Source organism: Pogoniulus pusillus, chromosome 6, assembly GCF_015220805.1.
Source record: "Pogoniulus pusillus isolate bPogPus1 chromosome 6, bPogPus1.pri, whole genome shotgun sequence".
Classification (NCBI taxonomy): Eukaryota; Metazoa; Chordata; class Aves; order Piciformes; family Lybiidae; genus Pogoniulus; species Pogoniulus pusillus.
The window spans coordinates 35,875,590-35,892,043 of record NC_087269.1 but is presented as its reverse complement, the minus strand read 5'-3'; the positions used below and the strand labels follow the sequence as shown (position 1 = coordinate 35,892,043).

Sequence of the window (16,454 nt, the reverse complement as noted above, 5' to 3'; positions counted from 1 at the left end):
AGTAGGTGCCACGAAAGGGGAAATAATTACAGTCTCTTGCTTCTGCTGTGATTTCTACAATCTGGGCAGCTTTTGGGTGTCTTCATGCTGCTGGTCCATGCTTGGCTTGCCATCTGTCAGGATGCTCAGGTCCTTTTCAGGCAGAACTATTCATCCCCCAGCTTGTGTGGCTGCTGGATGTCTTTCTTTCCCAGCTGCAGGACACTGCACATATCCTTCCTGAATTGCAAAAGATTCCTCTCACCCCATTCCACTGTTTACTAGAAATAGATGAGCCTCCTGTAATTCATAGTAACAAACTTCTACCATTATTTAATGAATTCTGAAGAACTCAGACACACCTCAAGAGTATTGTAGTATAAAATTTAAATACTGCTATCCTGTTGTCCTACCTTGCTGTCATTAAATATATAGCTGAAAGTAAAGTTATAAAAAAAAGAAGCAAAATAAAGATTATTCCAAAAATAAGTGAGAAAACACTGAAATGAGTGTAGCATCTGAATGTTACTAGAAACTAGAAAGTTTACTTCTTCACAAACATTTTCTTGACTAGCAAAATTGCCACTTTACCATTTAATTGCTGCTTTTAGCATTTAGTCTTAACCACATCTAATTCCGCTAAGCACTGGGCATGTCAATACCTTTTAAAGTGTAAAATGACCAAGAAAAACTGTGAGATTACATCAGCCCTGATGATTTTCATTACAAAAATTGAAAAAAAAAGGGGAGGGGAGAAGAAATAGGCTTTCACTTCCTCTCAATCATAACCCTAACCCAGGTGAAGGCTAAGTGTCTCCTTCCTGTTTCTGCATCCCTTCATTGCAGTGAAGAAGCTCTCATAGCCAAGTTCTCTGGTGTCTACCCTTTCCTTTGCCAGCTTCTTTCCAGTCCTATTCCAAATGAAGTTCTAGTTTTTCTCTTATTTCCAAACCTAATACTAATGCAGACCCTCATCTCAATCCTGGGTGTAGCTTGTGTAAAGATAGAACCTATGCAAGAAACTATAACTGGATATCTTCCTGTAAGTTTAGTTACTCATCACCATCTAGCAATGCTCTGCCTCTTTGCTTGCTTTTGCAACATCAGTACTTAATCTATAACCATTTATATGCTCATTTGGCTTACGGCAAGGCAGTTCTGCCCTAATGCTTCAACAAGCTTTTTGTGATGTAAAAAGCTATTAAATTTGCCTCTGCTCCGTAAGGTTACCTTAGGAGGGATGTTCTCATGTTTATTACCACTCAGTGACTATAGACCAAATGAGCTTTGGTTTTCATATCACACCTACACTGGAAACTAAGTCTATGATCTGCATATCAGTTTATGTCCTTTAAACACCTGCAAAACCTGCAGTCAAGACAGTTTCTTCTGGATGCTTCAAAATGAAAGATGCCTCTCACGATTTTATCTCCAGAAAGTGCCTAAGATGGAAACATATGGAATAGCCTGCCGTGCTCACATCAGCCCTGAGAGATTTCTCCTCCTGTCAAACACAGAGATGTTACTTACTATCTGTGTGGAAAACGTTATGGAACAAAGTTTTGGCCAAATACTTTAATGTATTTCTGTGAATATTCAATTGGATTTTAAAATGTATTAATGTTGAGTGCTTTGAAATAATGCTATATTTACTATTCATGTCTGTCTGGGGAATCAGTTTCTCTCATGCCAGTTTTCATAAGTAGGACAAGCAGGATCCATCTGTGAACGGCAAAATGTGAATATCAGAATTCCCACTGCTCTTGTTATCTTAACTATTCAGTAAGGAACAGAATAGCACTTAACTTCATTAATGATTGTAGAGAATCTGTTTGTCAAGATCATTTCTGAATTTCTTAATCTTGATTAATCTCATCAAATTTTCACTACATGTGAATTTCATTGCTGAAACTGTTCCTTTTGAATTCTAACATTTCCAGTAAGAACTGTGAACGTGCCAGGAAAATCTTACTGCTAAGGCAAGAACTTTGACCTCAGTCTACCCAGTGTAAAATTGGTTTTACCACTGCAAGCATTGTTGTAGACTTCAAGTCAGAGCCAAACATTTATTCTATGTTCATAAAGTGCACGGCATGATATATCTGACTCCCACATAATTCTTGTTATAACTTATGGGGAAAAAAAGACATATTAACCAAAAACATACTAATAAAAAGGAATACTTTTGTTTTTTAGAACTGGTAAAACCAGTTTAGTTTCCAGTAGATACTTTTCCAAAGCATCTTCACATTTAAGAATGACAAAACCTATAAAAAGTCAACAGGATTTTAGATTCCCAAACTTCCCCATTAATTTTTTTAAAAATCCTTTAATATATAATTAGAGTTGTATCATTTTAATGAAGTAATTTTGTAATTATTGTGTATTTGAGCAGCATTATGTTGAGCCATTTACTAAGCAAGGACTTTGTTTAGTAAAGAAATGCTTAGTTTTGTTCCACTGCAATATTTTCTGTCTTCTATTTAAAGGAGAAAACTTAAGTGGGATTTTTATATACCATTCTTTTAGAGAGGGTTCCTATTTTTAAGAAATTTGCCTGCAATTAAGTAAAAATGCAAAACCCATGGACCCCAGGATCCCATTGGCCTTACTGGCCACAAGGACACATTGCTGTCCCACGGATAGCTTGTTGTCCACCAGGACTCCCTGGTCCTTCTCCACAGAGCTGCTTTCCAGCCAATCACCTCCTAACCTGTATTGGTGCAGTTTATTGTTCCTTCCCAGGTGCAGGACTCTGCACTTCCTCGTGTTGAACCTCATTAGGTTCCTCTCTACCCAGCAATCCAGTCTGTCCAAGGCTCACTGAATTGGCTGCACAGCCTTCAGGTGTGTCAGTCAAGCCTCCCAGTTTGGTATCGTCAGCAAAATTGCAGAGCAGACTCTGTCTGTTGGTCCCCTCATTGGTGTTGTTAGTGAAGATATTAAACAGGACCAGACCAGGCACTGATCCTTGGGGGACTCCACTAACTAGAGCTGTCCAGCTGGATGTGGCACCATTGATCAGCATTCTTTGCATTCTGTTATTTAACCAGCGTTTAATCCAGCTCATTGCTCTTCTGTCCCACACTTCCTGAGCTTAGTTACAAGGATGTTATGGGAGACAGCGTCAAAAGCCTTGCTAAGGTCAAAGTAGACTACATCCATTGGTCTCCCTGAATCTATCCATTTGGTTACAGCATCATAGAATCCTATCCCCTTTGTAAATTCATGCTAACTACTCCTGATAACCTTCTTCTCTTCCATGAGCTGAGAGTTAACTTCCAGAACGAGCTAGTCCATTTTTCCAGGGATAGAAGTGAGGCTGACTGGTTTGTAATTTCCTAGAACCTCTTTCTTGCCCTTTTGGAAGACTGGGGTAACACTGGTTCTAGGGACTGGAGCTCATAGTGGAGTTCAGTCTTGGGAGTAAAGACTGAAGCAAAGGCGGCATTCAGCAGCTCTGCCTTCTCTGCATTCTCAGTTATCATGGATGCCTTCTCATTCAGCAATGGGCCCACACCTTCCCTGTTCTTCCTTTTACTGCTGATGTATTTGAAGAAGCCCTTCCTGTTTGCTTTTACTTCCTTTGCTGGTTTTAGTTCCAAGAGGGCTTTGGCCTCTGTTGTTGCCTTTCTACATGCCCTGACAACTTCTCTATAACTCTCCTAAGTGACAGGCCTTTTCCTCCAGGAATTGTGAGCTGCTTCTTCCATGGCATTCTCTTCAGTAACTCCTTGCTCATCCATGCAGGTCTCCTAGCACATCTACCCAACTTTTTTACTCAAGGGAATGAACTGTCTTGGGCTTAGAAACAGTGGTATTTAAAAATTAACCAACTTTCTTCGGCTCCTTTACCCACCAGAGCCTTAGCTCATGGGATTCCTGCAAGTGTATCTCTGAAGAGTATGAAGTTAGCCCTGTGGAAGTCCAGGGTTGTAATTCTACTTATTGCCCTTCTTCTTCCCTATGTAACAGTAAACTCCATGTCACGATCGCTGTTACCAAGGCTGTTCTCAGTGCTAATGTCCCACACTGGTCCTTTTTTATTAGTTAATGTAAGGTCCAGCAGTGCACCTCTCCTTGTTGGTTCCTGCACTACCTGCATCAGGAGATTATCATCAGTACAAAAGCCTTTTGGACAGAATGTGTCTAGCTGTATGGGCTTTCCAGCAAATATCAGGGTGATTGAAGTTGCCTATGAATACCAAAGTGTGTGTTCTAGAGGCTGCCTCCAGTTGACTGTAGAAGGCTTCATCAACCTCTTCTGGTTGATTTGGTGGTCTGTAGTAGACACCAACGATAGTTTCGCGCTTCTTTCCACATCCTTTAATTCACACCCACAAGCTTTCAACCTGTTCTACCTCCTGCCTTGGATAGAACTCCACACACTGCAGTTGCTTTCATACATAAAGAGCAACTACCTTGCCTGGCTGGTCTGTCTTTCCTGAATAGTACACAGCTATCTATGACAACATTTCAGTCATGGGAACTGTCCCACCGTGTTTCAGTGATTGTAATTAATATCATAGACAATGAAAATAATGAGTTCATTTGTTTCTATCAGTACAGAGCAAGACTTCCAGTGTTTTAGGACCAGCTATTATAGTTGTTCTCTATGTGTCACAGAAAAGATTTTATGAACCTTTTATTCTGATACAGTCTCATCAAATCACACCAGTTCTGGTTATGCACAGCTTGCTACTGTCATAGAATCACAGAATTGTCAGAGCTGGAAGGGCCCTCAAGGCTCATCTAGTTCCACCCTGCCCTGCCATGGGCAGGCATGCTTTCCACTAGATCAGACTGCCCAGAACCACATCCACCCAGGCCTCAAAAATTTCCACCAGCATTTTGGGCAACCTGTCTCACCACCCTTATGGAGAAGAGCTTCTCCCTAACATCTAATCTAAATCTACCTTTCTCTAGTCCTATCACTACCCAACACTCTAAAAAGTCCCTCACCACCTTTCTTATAGGATCCCTTCAGATACTGGAAGGACGCAATAATGTCTCTTCTCTTCTTCAAACTGAACAACCCCAACTCTCTTGGCCTGTCTTCATCATTTGCACCTGCCTTCTGATTATCCTTGTGGCCCTTCTCTGGACATGTTCCAGCACATCCATATCTTTCTTGTAATGTGGGCTCCAGAACTGGATGCAGTACTCAAGGTGATGTCTCATGAGAGCAGTGCAGAGGAGGAGAATCACTGCCCTCAACCTGCTGGCCACACCTCTTTTGATGCAGCCTGGGATACAGTTGGCTCCCTGGGCTGCAGGTGCACACTGGCGGCTCATACTGAGCTTCTCATTCACCAACACCCTCAAGACCAGATGTTTGAATGGGAGAAGAAGGTGTGGAAAAACTGCTTTCCCCAACCCCTGCAGGCTTGAAAGGGGAACAGCAGAAGGCACCCTCTTCCACACATGTACTGATTGGTGGGAAAGCCCGCACTGGAATCAGCTGGTGATTGGCTGGATTCTTCATGCCCAGTATATATGGCAAGTGGACACACTGTCTAGGAAACATTAGAGTGAGGAAAAAAGCACGCAGAGTTCCTGCCTTTTGCACCGTTCTGTGCAGTTCTGCTTTAGTCCTGCTCTTGCACAGCTCACTGCGCTCCCCTGCAAGTCCACAAACTCAGCATATCCTTAGGTTCGTTTGAGAGAGAGCTGCCAGTGGCACTCAGACCTGGCTTCTCTCAGACCACACCACATCCTGACTTCCTGCTCTCTCTCCCAAGCTGGGCAGCACACCAGCAGTTTGGCTTTTCCCTGTGCTGCTAAGGCAGTGCCTCTCCACAATCTTTGCCTCACAGAAGCTGTGTCTACAGACGCTTTGACTTTGGTGGGTTTTATTCACCTTGGACTTTGCCATGTGGATCTGCAACATGGATATAGCTTGCAGTTTTAGAGGCTGCCACAGACAAATTCATCAGGGGTCATCGCTAAATTCTCACTTCAGCTCTATGAGTAAAATCTGTTCTGTAGGTTCTCTACTCAGCTTGACTTAAAAGTGAGGTAGAGTTGTCTTGTAGCCTAGTCTTTTCCGTTTTCTGACTCTCCTCCTACTAAACCTGCCCATAAGCATCCTTGTGAAGATTTCCTGACCAAATTAGAACCTGTAGATAAACCTTAACTAGTTCTGTGTATGGTTTAGGAGTGGGGTTTCTTGGGAAAATAAAAATAATTCTGTAATTCCTGCCTCAGACAATCCCCAACCAAATCACCTGGGCCCACTTCTCCAGCTTGCCAGGGTCCCTGTGGATGGCGTCCTTTCCCTTCAGCATGTCAGCCGCACTACACAGCTTGGTGTCATCCACGAACGTGCTGAGGGTGCACTCAGTGCCACTGTTCATGTCGCCGAGGAAGATGTTAAGACCAGACCCAGTATTGATCCTTGAGGGATTCCACTTGGACATGGACCCATTGACAGCCACCCTTTGGGTGCAGCCATCAAGCCAGTTCTTTATCCACCAAGTGGTCCCTCCACCAAACCCATATTTTACCAGCTTGGAGATCAGGATGTCATGTGGGACAGTGTCAGGGGCTTTGCTGAGGTACAGATAAATGACATCACCCGCTCTCTCCTTGTCTATTGATGTTGTGACACCAGGTGTCTGCAGCAGCTCAGCTTTACAGAGACTCAGTTTTCCTCTCTTTCCCTCTGCCTTGGAATTACATTGTATTTTTACACTCAGGATTTTAACTGTGATTTTTGGAAGCATCTATATAAAGGAAAACTTCCCTGGAATAACATCACATCTTTGGTGAGTAATATTCAGGCTAGTTCTTAAAAGGCTCCGTAAGTTATAAAACTTATAACAAGTCTTTGGGCTTATTTAGCAAGCATGTTTGGTCTGTTTTGTGACCGTAGCCAGTACTGCCTGTTGCACATATCTAGCATTTTCCTGTTTTCCAAGTTCTGACTGATTTAGACTGTTTAATTCTGTATTCAGAAATACCCTTTGTGTAAATACTTGCTGTTGACTGAGAATCCAAAAAAAACCTCATGCAACGTGGTGGTTTTTTAATTGATGAATATTAATATCCATACAGATAAAATTAAATTAGTAATTCATATTCTGATACTAAATCATATAATTTTCCAACCTGAGGTACCTTATGATCCCAAGTCATTGGTAGTGCCTGGACTCAAGAGACTTGTTACGGTTTTTCAAGCTTTTGGTGCACCAGAATCTGTGTAAATCACTACGACACTTGAGATACATTTTGTAGCATATTTAGTGGAGAGTTCTTCCTCTTGCCTTCTGTTTTCTTCTGTCTCTTTCATGGTTGTTATTCAAACCTGGTTATTCCATAGTTTTACTCCATGGAGCATTTAGGGAAATTATTAGAAGCTAGAGAAAACAACAACACCCCCAAACAAACCCAAACCAAAGCAAAACAACAAGAACTAACTCCCCAAATGTATGCCATCATTTTTCTGACTGATTTAAAGCACTGCAGTAGGAGTTAGCTGGCTGACAAGAAGGGTGTCTGGCAATCATTAAGGAATTTTAAGGGTTTAAATTGTTTTAAAGAGCATTCACTTAGAGAAGTCTATAGTTTACCTATTAAAAACCAAATGAAAATCCAAAGAGAAATAAATACACAGTTGAAATCATGCTTTTAAAGCTGATTTTTAGAATGCCTACTGTTGCTATATGTGCATGTATAAACAGAAAAAAAAATACTTTCAGAAGACTGATGTTTAAATGTAAGTAAACTTATGGTGGCAATGTGATAAATAGGTTTGTTGTCTTTGTGTCAGTCTCCCTTCTGTTGTGTACTGTAGAAACCGCTTCATGCAGCCTGACTCTTTTTCACTAGAACAGCTTTGTTTCTTTGTTACGCTGTTTTGTGTGCTTACTTACGTATGCACCAGTAGTTTTGTTTATCGTAGGCTTGCAATTCAGCTTTCAGTTTGGTAGCTGAATACTGAGACAGCTCATGTTGTTTGGGGTTACAAATACAGTGTTAGGATAATGTGAAGGAGCCGGTTTTGCTTACACTTATTCCTTCTGCAAAAAATACACAATCAGCAAACTTCTGAGAGTGTCTTAGCTAAGATTTCTTACTAAGAATTGTCACATACTGTACTATTTTTTTAACTTGGTTTCTGGTGAGACTGCTCTCATTCTTTAAATCGAGATTATCTTGGAAAACTGTAGTCCCCATTTGCTGATCATGTTTTTCAACCCAAACGCAACAATTGCAGCTCGGTTACAGGAAATTCTAGTTAGTCGTTTGCCCTGTGGGGAATCAGTGTAGGTCTTGTTACACATGCTTACACACTCTGTTGTCACTGTTTACGTGGATTTCGCATATGCTTTCTCTCTAGCACTCCTGTTGGATTTGGCTGTGCCAGGGTTACCTTTGTCTATTTCTTTCAGTATTTTCCTTTCCATCTCTATTAGACCTACAATTCAAGGACTTACAAGAGCAAGCTCATTTTTACTAGAATTATGAGTAGAGAGCATTGATCTTTTCCCTCCATGTTTTAGTGTAATTACTTAAATACATGAATACAGGCTGGGTGGTGAATGGTTGGAGAGCAGCCCTGAGGAAAAGGACCTGGGAGTCTGGGTTGATGAAAAGCTCAACATGAGCTGGCAGGGTGCGCATGCGGCCCAGAAAGGCAACTGTGTCCTGGGCTGCATAAAGACAAGCATGGCCAGCAGGGCAAGGGAGGTGATTCTCCCCCTTTATTCTGCTCTCATCAGACCCCATCTGGAGTACTGTGTGCAGTTTGAATGGACATGACAAGTGACTTGACCCAGGCTATAGAATATATGTATGGCAGAGCAAGGCTTGGAGAAGCGTTATAATTTTCTTTCTTTTATTAAGTTTCAGCAGTGTGTGAGATTGTAATCTTACAACTGAATATCAGCTGAACTTTCACCTCATGAATTCCTTCTCTACTACTAGCCAGTTAGGGAAGAGAAGGAAGAACATTTAGGGCAGAGATAGATCATTAGTTTTGTGTATAAAGTGCATTTTTACGTGCTTAAGCACGTTAAAGGACAGTCACATCTCTTCACCAAATGAAGCAAATACAAAGATAATTTGATTGAACTGATAAACACCAGGTACTTCTAATAGAACCTAATCCCAATATGGAATCATGCTTTATGAGATGCTCACCTGTAGAAAGGGTAGAATTACTGAAAGTTTATTGGTGTTTGTGTTTAACTTCTGGGTTTTTTTAATACTTTCAGAACACATACTCATATCTGACAAACAAACACTGTTGCACAACAGTAAGGATTATTTCCTCACGTTGACTTGGAGGACTATAACTCTGCATTGCAAAGAAGAAACTCCAAGTTTGCTTCTATTTTTTTTGGAAATGTTATCAGAATTTACATTTTCTTCAGCTTTGGGATACCACTGTTAACACCATCTAATACTATGAATAAAGAAAGAAAGGTGGTATTTCTCTTTCAAGTGGTGACCAAAATACTGTGAAAAAACATATTCATAAATTTGTGAAACATACATTATGCTCAGTAATATTACAGAAAACTGGCAATTCAGAACACCCTTTCCTCTGGAGAATGAGTGTTCTGAGCTTACAGTATAAACCAGAAGATTATCTGATGCTGTTTGTAAGGGAAGAAAAAGACATGAAATCTAGGGACTCAGACTCCTCTGGTCAAACAGAAGTAACTTTCATTCCTATCTAGTAACCACAAGTGAAAAATGAAAGTCTTACAGAAGAATTGTAAGCATCTCCCAACACAGCTAAAGAGTTTCCTGAGACAAGTGAAGGAAGTAAAAAAATAATTTATAAATTATCTCAGGATTGCCCAAATTGCTGAGCAGAAGATGCCTGAGGAAGGTTTACACTACTGCAGTTAAGAATACAGAATGGTTCTAACAGATATGTTGTGATTTAAAGGTGGGTTTTTGTAAAACAAGCTGAATATTAAGTCTGATATTTTATTTTTATTATGATATTTAATAGAGTTTTATTTGGACAGGAATTTTAAAAGGGAAGCAGGAAATGCATGCTCCTAGTGTTGCCTTTATAGGAATGCCCCACTTCCAGTATGTTGTCTCCCTTTGTGTGTAACATAAACTTAAGCAGAACTGTACCACAAGTAAGACATAGAAACATTGCTAATTTTTGTATGGTTTCTCAAAGTAGAAACTTTAAAAGTCTCTTGAGACTCCCCTAGGATGGAGAGTGGAGGATCTAACACAACACTTGTGAGTAACATTCCAGTGAACTGCTGCGATCCATCAGGCCAGCTGGGCCTTGAAGCTGCTCCCTTATGAGCACTCGTGGTAAACTGATGCTACTTGTCATGCTTGTGTGGGTATTTGTTAAGCATTGCGTTAAGAGTTTCAAGATCAATATTTTACGTATTTATGGTAAGATTCCTACCCTTGCCAAAGCTGAACTGAATGCAAAGATTATGTACTAAACACACACACATATTCCCATCTGTAACTCTTCCATTTTCCATTTCTTATACAGCAGTCTCTGAGGATTTAATAAGTGAGGTGTGTAGCCAGCAGATAAGAGATATCAAAGCAAAGGGTATAGAATGGGAGGGGTATGTGCTTCATGAGAGACAAACAAGTGCATTTATAACTTTTGATCACAGGGGAGTTTGAGGGCTGCAAGAATAATGCAAGTTTAAGGACCTAGATGAGTAGTATTTTGTCTAAGTTAGTCTAATCTTATCATCCTTGGTGGTCAAAGACAATAAAGACAATGGGGAAAGACTCACAGGAGTGACTGCTGTTTGCAGGAGATGGTGTCAAGCTGCAGCTGGTATGCTGTGTAGTACAGTCTGGTGCTAACATTCTGATAGAAAGTAAGTTTTATGTAGAATCAAGCACTGAGGCAGCCAGGCACCATTTCTCCTCTGGGTAACTTAGTGTGTCAGTTCTCACTTTTTGTGAGTCTAGGTTGTGTCAGGTGCCCTTAAGTCCAAGAAGTCCTTAAAAGCTTTCTGTTGCAAACAGAAGTATTTTGTCTTAGGCATGTGTTAAGTGTTTCTGAATTGCCTGCAACATGCAGAAAGCCATTCCAGAGCATATTTGTTACCTAAATACCTAAACCTGCCCTTTTTTTGGGTCAGCCTCACACACGCAAAAAACCCTTCGTGTTGTGAGGAAACTATTGCTAGAAAATGCACAGATATGACACATGTAAAATTAAGTCTGCCTTCTTTACCTTTACCAATAAAGAACTGTATTTTGGTTTGGAAAATATAGTAAATAATGATATATGTTGATGGTTATATTGGTAATTGAGTTGATAAATAGGATATATTTCTTGCCACTTGTTTGCAATGTGTTATCAATAAGCTTAATAATTTTTCATCATAAACCAACTGAAAATAATTTTCTGACCAAATAAAACAGTAACTACTAAATTTATCTAATCTTACTCTATCTTTAATAATCACTTCTGTGGAAGGATGCACTTCTTCAACTGGCTACTGCATCTAAGTTTTCTTTTTTCTGAGATCAGGCTTAAGATTAAAGCAAAAGTTTTTTAAAAAAATCAAATTTTGACTTCTTTGCTCTGGTAAGTCCTCACCTGAGTACTGCATCCAGCTCTGGAGTCCAGAAGAGGACCATGAAAATGAGCAGGGGGCTGGAATACCTCTGCTATGAGGGCAGACTGAGGAAGAGAAGACTCTGGAGAGACTTAACATGGGCCTTCCACTACCTGCAGGGGACCTACAGGAAGGATGCAGAGGGACTGTCTACAAGGACCTGCAGTGGTAGGTTTGAAATCAGAGTAGATTTAAATTGGATGTTAGGCCCAAGTTCTTTACCATGCAGGTGCAACTCTGGAACGGGTTGCTCAGGGAGGTAGTTGAGGCCCCATCCCTGGAGATATTCAAGGGCAGGTTCAACAAGTCCCTGAGCAACCTGATCTAGTGGAGAATGTCCCTGTTGACTGCAGAGGGGAGGTCCCTTCATACCCAAACGATTCTGTGAGTCTTGGAAGCTTTCCAATATCATGTGAATTTATTGCAGCAATGTATTAACCTTCACCTAGAATGCTACTGCAGCATATTTAATTATTTGCAGTCATGGCAGTTCATCCAAACTTTTGAACATGCAGCAGTTGAAGGTAATGTAACATATCTGAATACTTCTCCCCTTATGTGCATTTTATTAGTATTTTATTAGTGTTTATATTAGTATTACCAAAATGTCAAACCAAGTTCATCTAAACGTTTTCTTTCTATTCTAGTAGATAATTCTTAGATCTCTCATGCAACAAATTAAAATGGACAATTATTGTAAGAAATGGAGGACAGAGTAAGCAAAGAGTATTATTTAAAACCAAAAAATCTCTAATGTCAAATATTTAATGACAATAGAAATCCTGACTATTAGGAATTCTCATTCTTTTCTGATGTTGGTCAGTGTTTTACAAGATCATGGATATTTTACTTTAAACACATCTCAAATTTCAAGTTTGTATTCTTTTAGTATGGATTATGACCCTGCCCTAATGCACTGGTATTCCCAGGAACACAAGCAGATTTCATGAAAGGCCTGTACACTTACAGAGCAATTTTAGTAAAGGTGATGGCTTAGGAATGTGCAGATTTGAACTGACTTGTTTGAACCAAACCGTGATGTGATGTGATTGCAGTGGCATTCATTGTCACTGTGGTGTATGCTGCTGTTTCAAGCTGGTATCCCACTAGAGTTATCAAATCCTCATGAGAGGCAAGAGGTGTGAGCACAGCCACAGCACATCACTAATACAGTAACGCTGTGCAGATCTACCAGGCAGCACTAGCCTGACCTCTCTGCACTATCATGTGCACAGCAAACATGTACTCTGTTTTGATTTGCTTTTTTGAAGTGAATTCCTAGTGGCTTTCAGTTACAGAGAGACCTCAAGAAATTTTGACTGAGACAGACTTCTAAATGTGGAACAACAGCTTTAAGAGCTGTGACCTTCTGTCCTTTTTATTTCAGAGTGGCACTACTTCAGCTCCAGTGACAAAGTCAGTACAATAGAGTTTCAATCCTTACAAAAGAAAATGTGTGAAAGAATTACATGTTCATATGACATTTGATTCTGGAATGAGAGAGGCCTGTTAAAAGCCTTACCATCACCCCAGCTCAGATAAATCTTCAGTGTGAGGTAAGGTTAGATGGAAGTAAGCTGATACATTTAATGCTCAAGAAATTTGTCCAGATAACACTCATTATTCTAGTAGTGTAAATGCCTGGTGTATGTAAAAGTGTTTGGCAGAGAAGGTGATGAGTGTAGTGGTTTGAGTGAAGCACTAACAAAATAAGCAGGTTAGATTTCAAAGCTTAGAAATGTGTAGGCAGAACAGGAATTAGAAAGGCTCTTCAGAGGTAGACAGCTTTTTCAAGAGATCCTTTCAGGCCCTCCAAAAGACTTCCTCAAAGTGAGCAGAGGGCATCTCTGACAAAGTAGCTCAATCAGAAGTTATAGTTGTGATGCAGGAATGTTGAGTGAAGTTCTGCAGATGACATGTGAATAAGGTCAGGCTAATTACCAGCCACATGTTTTTGGCATTCAGGTGTCCCATGTGAAACTATTTATAGCTGTTAAGTTTTGAAATTTGACATTTCAGGGAGCTAATGTCAGGAAATTTCAGGAAGTACTATTAGAATTGCGTTGTGGAAGACATAGTAGTGCAGTATAATTTGAGGCTGAGAATTGTAGACCTTGATCACTGTGATACAGATTCTTAATCATAAGTATTGAATAGGGTTTGTTGAGTTACTAGAAGCAACAATAAAAACCCAAACTATGAAATTAAGATGATTATTACTAATTTGCTATAGTCACAGTAAATCATGTTGTGATGTTTAGCAAACTGATACACCTACAATTCTGCAGTCTTCTTGTAAGTGAGGACTATATAATATCATAGTATAGCCTGTAAAAACAAACCTCTTAGTAAGAACAATCACTTAAGGGTTCTTTAGATTATAGCTGACGGTATTTTTCTTTTTTTTTCCTTCTAGGAAAAGTTGCTAGATTGAAATTTCTCTGAGTTACTGACTGCTCTTAATATTTAATCCATAACTTAGCACTGCGGAGTTTGTAGCACTCAAAAATGCGTATCATCAAAGAGTTATCAATAAATAAACTCTGAACTGACAGTTAAAGGCTTCTTCAGAGACTCCTGTGAGCCATGTCCTCTATCTGTAAAACTTGTCTGGATCTACTGAAGTTGCTCCAGTTTATGTCAGCATCTAACTGTTTCTAGGTCCTCACTGGGCTGCAAGAGAAAGCAAGCTACTCTTTACAGGCCTAATGCTAGCCCTCATGCATTAAACAGAAGCTCTTCCACTTCAATTCTACAGACGTAAATAACTGCCTTCTCAGGTGTTTCATGTCAAGTTTCTGAATGTTAGAAATGAATACTGAAACAACCCCAGGCCCATGCTAACATTGTTATTTATTGTAGTACAGACTCTTCAAAGGCAGATGGCTACATAGCAATATTTGAGAGCTCAGTTATTTTTCTGCATATTGCAAAACCTGCAGTACCTGAGATACTACCATGGGTAACAGTCAGTCCCCAGGTACCTGTGAAGGGACAGGCAGGCTTGCTCCCACCAAAGCCTAATGTGGCCTCATCATGTCTTCCACCTGAGTGTGAGTAGGAAACAGAACCTAACTGTGTAACATGCATCACCCACCCAGCAGGATGTGAGAGGCTGCCCTGAAGAACTTTTAGAGGAATTCTGCAAGCAGCAAAGAACAAAGCCTGCTTGGCCCAGAGAGCAGGAAGAGGACTCCAGAAAAGCAATGCTTTTGGATTCTGCAAGCAGCAAAGAACAAAGCATGCTTAGCCCAGAGAGTGGGAAGAGGACTAGGGAAAAGTACTGCTTTTGGAAGGTTGCTGTAAAGCCAGATGGAGAGTCATGAGCACAGTGCCACAAAGTGCTGTTTGGATTGCCTGTAGCAGAAGTTACAGTAAGGAAAAGGAAGAAGCAAGCCCTGTTTCAAATACCTGTATTCAGGACTGGGACCTGGAAAAGCAGGAGTAAGCAGATGGAAAACAAGGTAAGAGGATGGTAAGTAAAATGACTCAAACATAGTCACACAAGAATATGCAGTAGCCTAATGCTTTCTAACTTTCGTAAGAACATTTGGAAGATCCAGCAAGATATGTGGGAGTTGCTCCGTTACAGGTGTAGGTTTTTTTCCTGAACAGAGAGAAACAACTTAGAGCAGTAGAAACATTTTTGTCACCATAACTATTTACAGCACAGATTTTTGCTGTTACTGCTATGCAAGCACATACCATGCCTCATTAATACACCTGACCCAACAGGGCTAGCTGAAAAGAGTGTTTGAGCTTTAGTAACTGTTGCCACTCAGCAAAGTATGGCAAAAGAACCCTGCTATCTTCTAGAGGAACAATATGAAAATCTCTCATACCCTCTGAACTGAGCAGAAGTAGCCTACAACATGGAGTTTGAGATGTATATCCATACAGCACAATTGTACATTGAACCACATGAGTATGGCCATAGTTACCTGCATGTCATTTTCATCTTATTCTGTCCTTGAAAGAGTCTGGCCTACAAGTGCTCCTGATGTTAATGCAGCACCAACCACTTTTGTGCAGCTCTCTCTGCAGAAAGTAACACCTTTCGACTCTCTTGTATTTTCTCTCAGAAAGTCACACTCTGTTGAAGAAAGATTGGAGTATTTTTGAATGCAACTTTAATCACTAAACCCATGACTCTGTCAAGGGTTTCTGCTGGCACCAAGTGCACCTTTGTTACAAGATTTTGCACTAAAATGCAAGAGAAAATGGGGACAGAGACAGAAAGTTATGTAACGCACAATGACACTAAACAGCACCTCATATTCTACTCAGTGCTTCTGTCTGGATGTCCAGCACTCACCATCTGCTTTGTCTTTCACACACACAGCCTAAACTTGCAGATGGACATCTGAGAGACTAAGAAGAATAGGGAAACGATGAGAACACACTAATGAATTAGTAATTAGATTTCACAAAGTGTGTAGATTGAAATATTAACTTACATAATTGTATTCAAGTAATTCTGCAGCCAGCAGCCTGTCTTTATTTGTGGTGAGACCACACTTGGAATTAGGTGTCCAGTTTTGAGCTCCCCAAATCAAGAGAGACAGAGATCTGCTGGAGACAGTTCAAAAGAGAGCTAACAGGCCACTGGGAGACTTGAACATCTCTCCTATGAAGGAAGACTAGGAGAACTGGGATGCTTAGTCAAGAGAAGAGAAGGCTGAGAGGGCATCTTACTAATGTCTATAAACATCTTCTTATTTCTTACAAGATTTATTTCTCTTGTCCAGATAAGGTAAAACAAGCACTTCTAGAGGCAGGAATTTATACTTCATATGGCTCTTTTGCATATGGCAACTACTAGAATTTCCCAGATCATAATTAATAATATTAGCATCAAAAAAAGAGGGAGAAAGAAATGATCGGGATACCAAGTAAGGG

The 16,454-nt window shown here is 40.3% G+C and overlaps 1 long non-coding RNA gene across 4 annotated transcripts in view; it reads left to right on the top strand.

Moving 5' to 3' along the window:
- Window positions 1-16,454, top strand: part of LOC135176282 (uncharacterized) — a 64,668-nt gene that overhangs the window by 14,321 nt on the left and 33,893 nt on the right. The window contains exons 2-4 of one of the 4 annotated variants that reach the window (XR_010302595.1): window positions 11,675-11,723; window positions 12,943-13,111; window positions 13,972-15,019. This is a non-coding gene — a long non-coding RNA (uncharacterized LOC135176282). Of the gene's footprint in view, window positions 1-10,383; window positions 11,724-12,942; window positions 13,112-13,971; window positions 15,031-16,454 lie in introns of those variants that run through there. The other 3 variants (XR_010302594.1, XR_010302597.1, XR_010302596.1) reach the window with 3 other exon arrangements.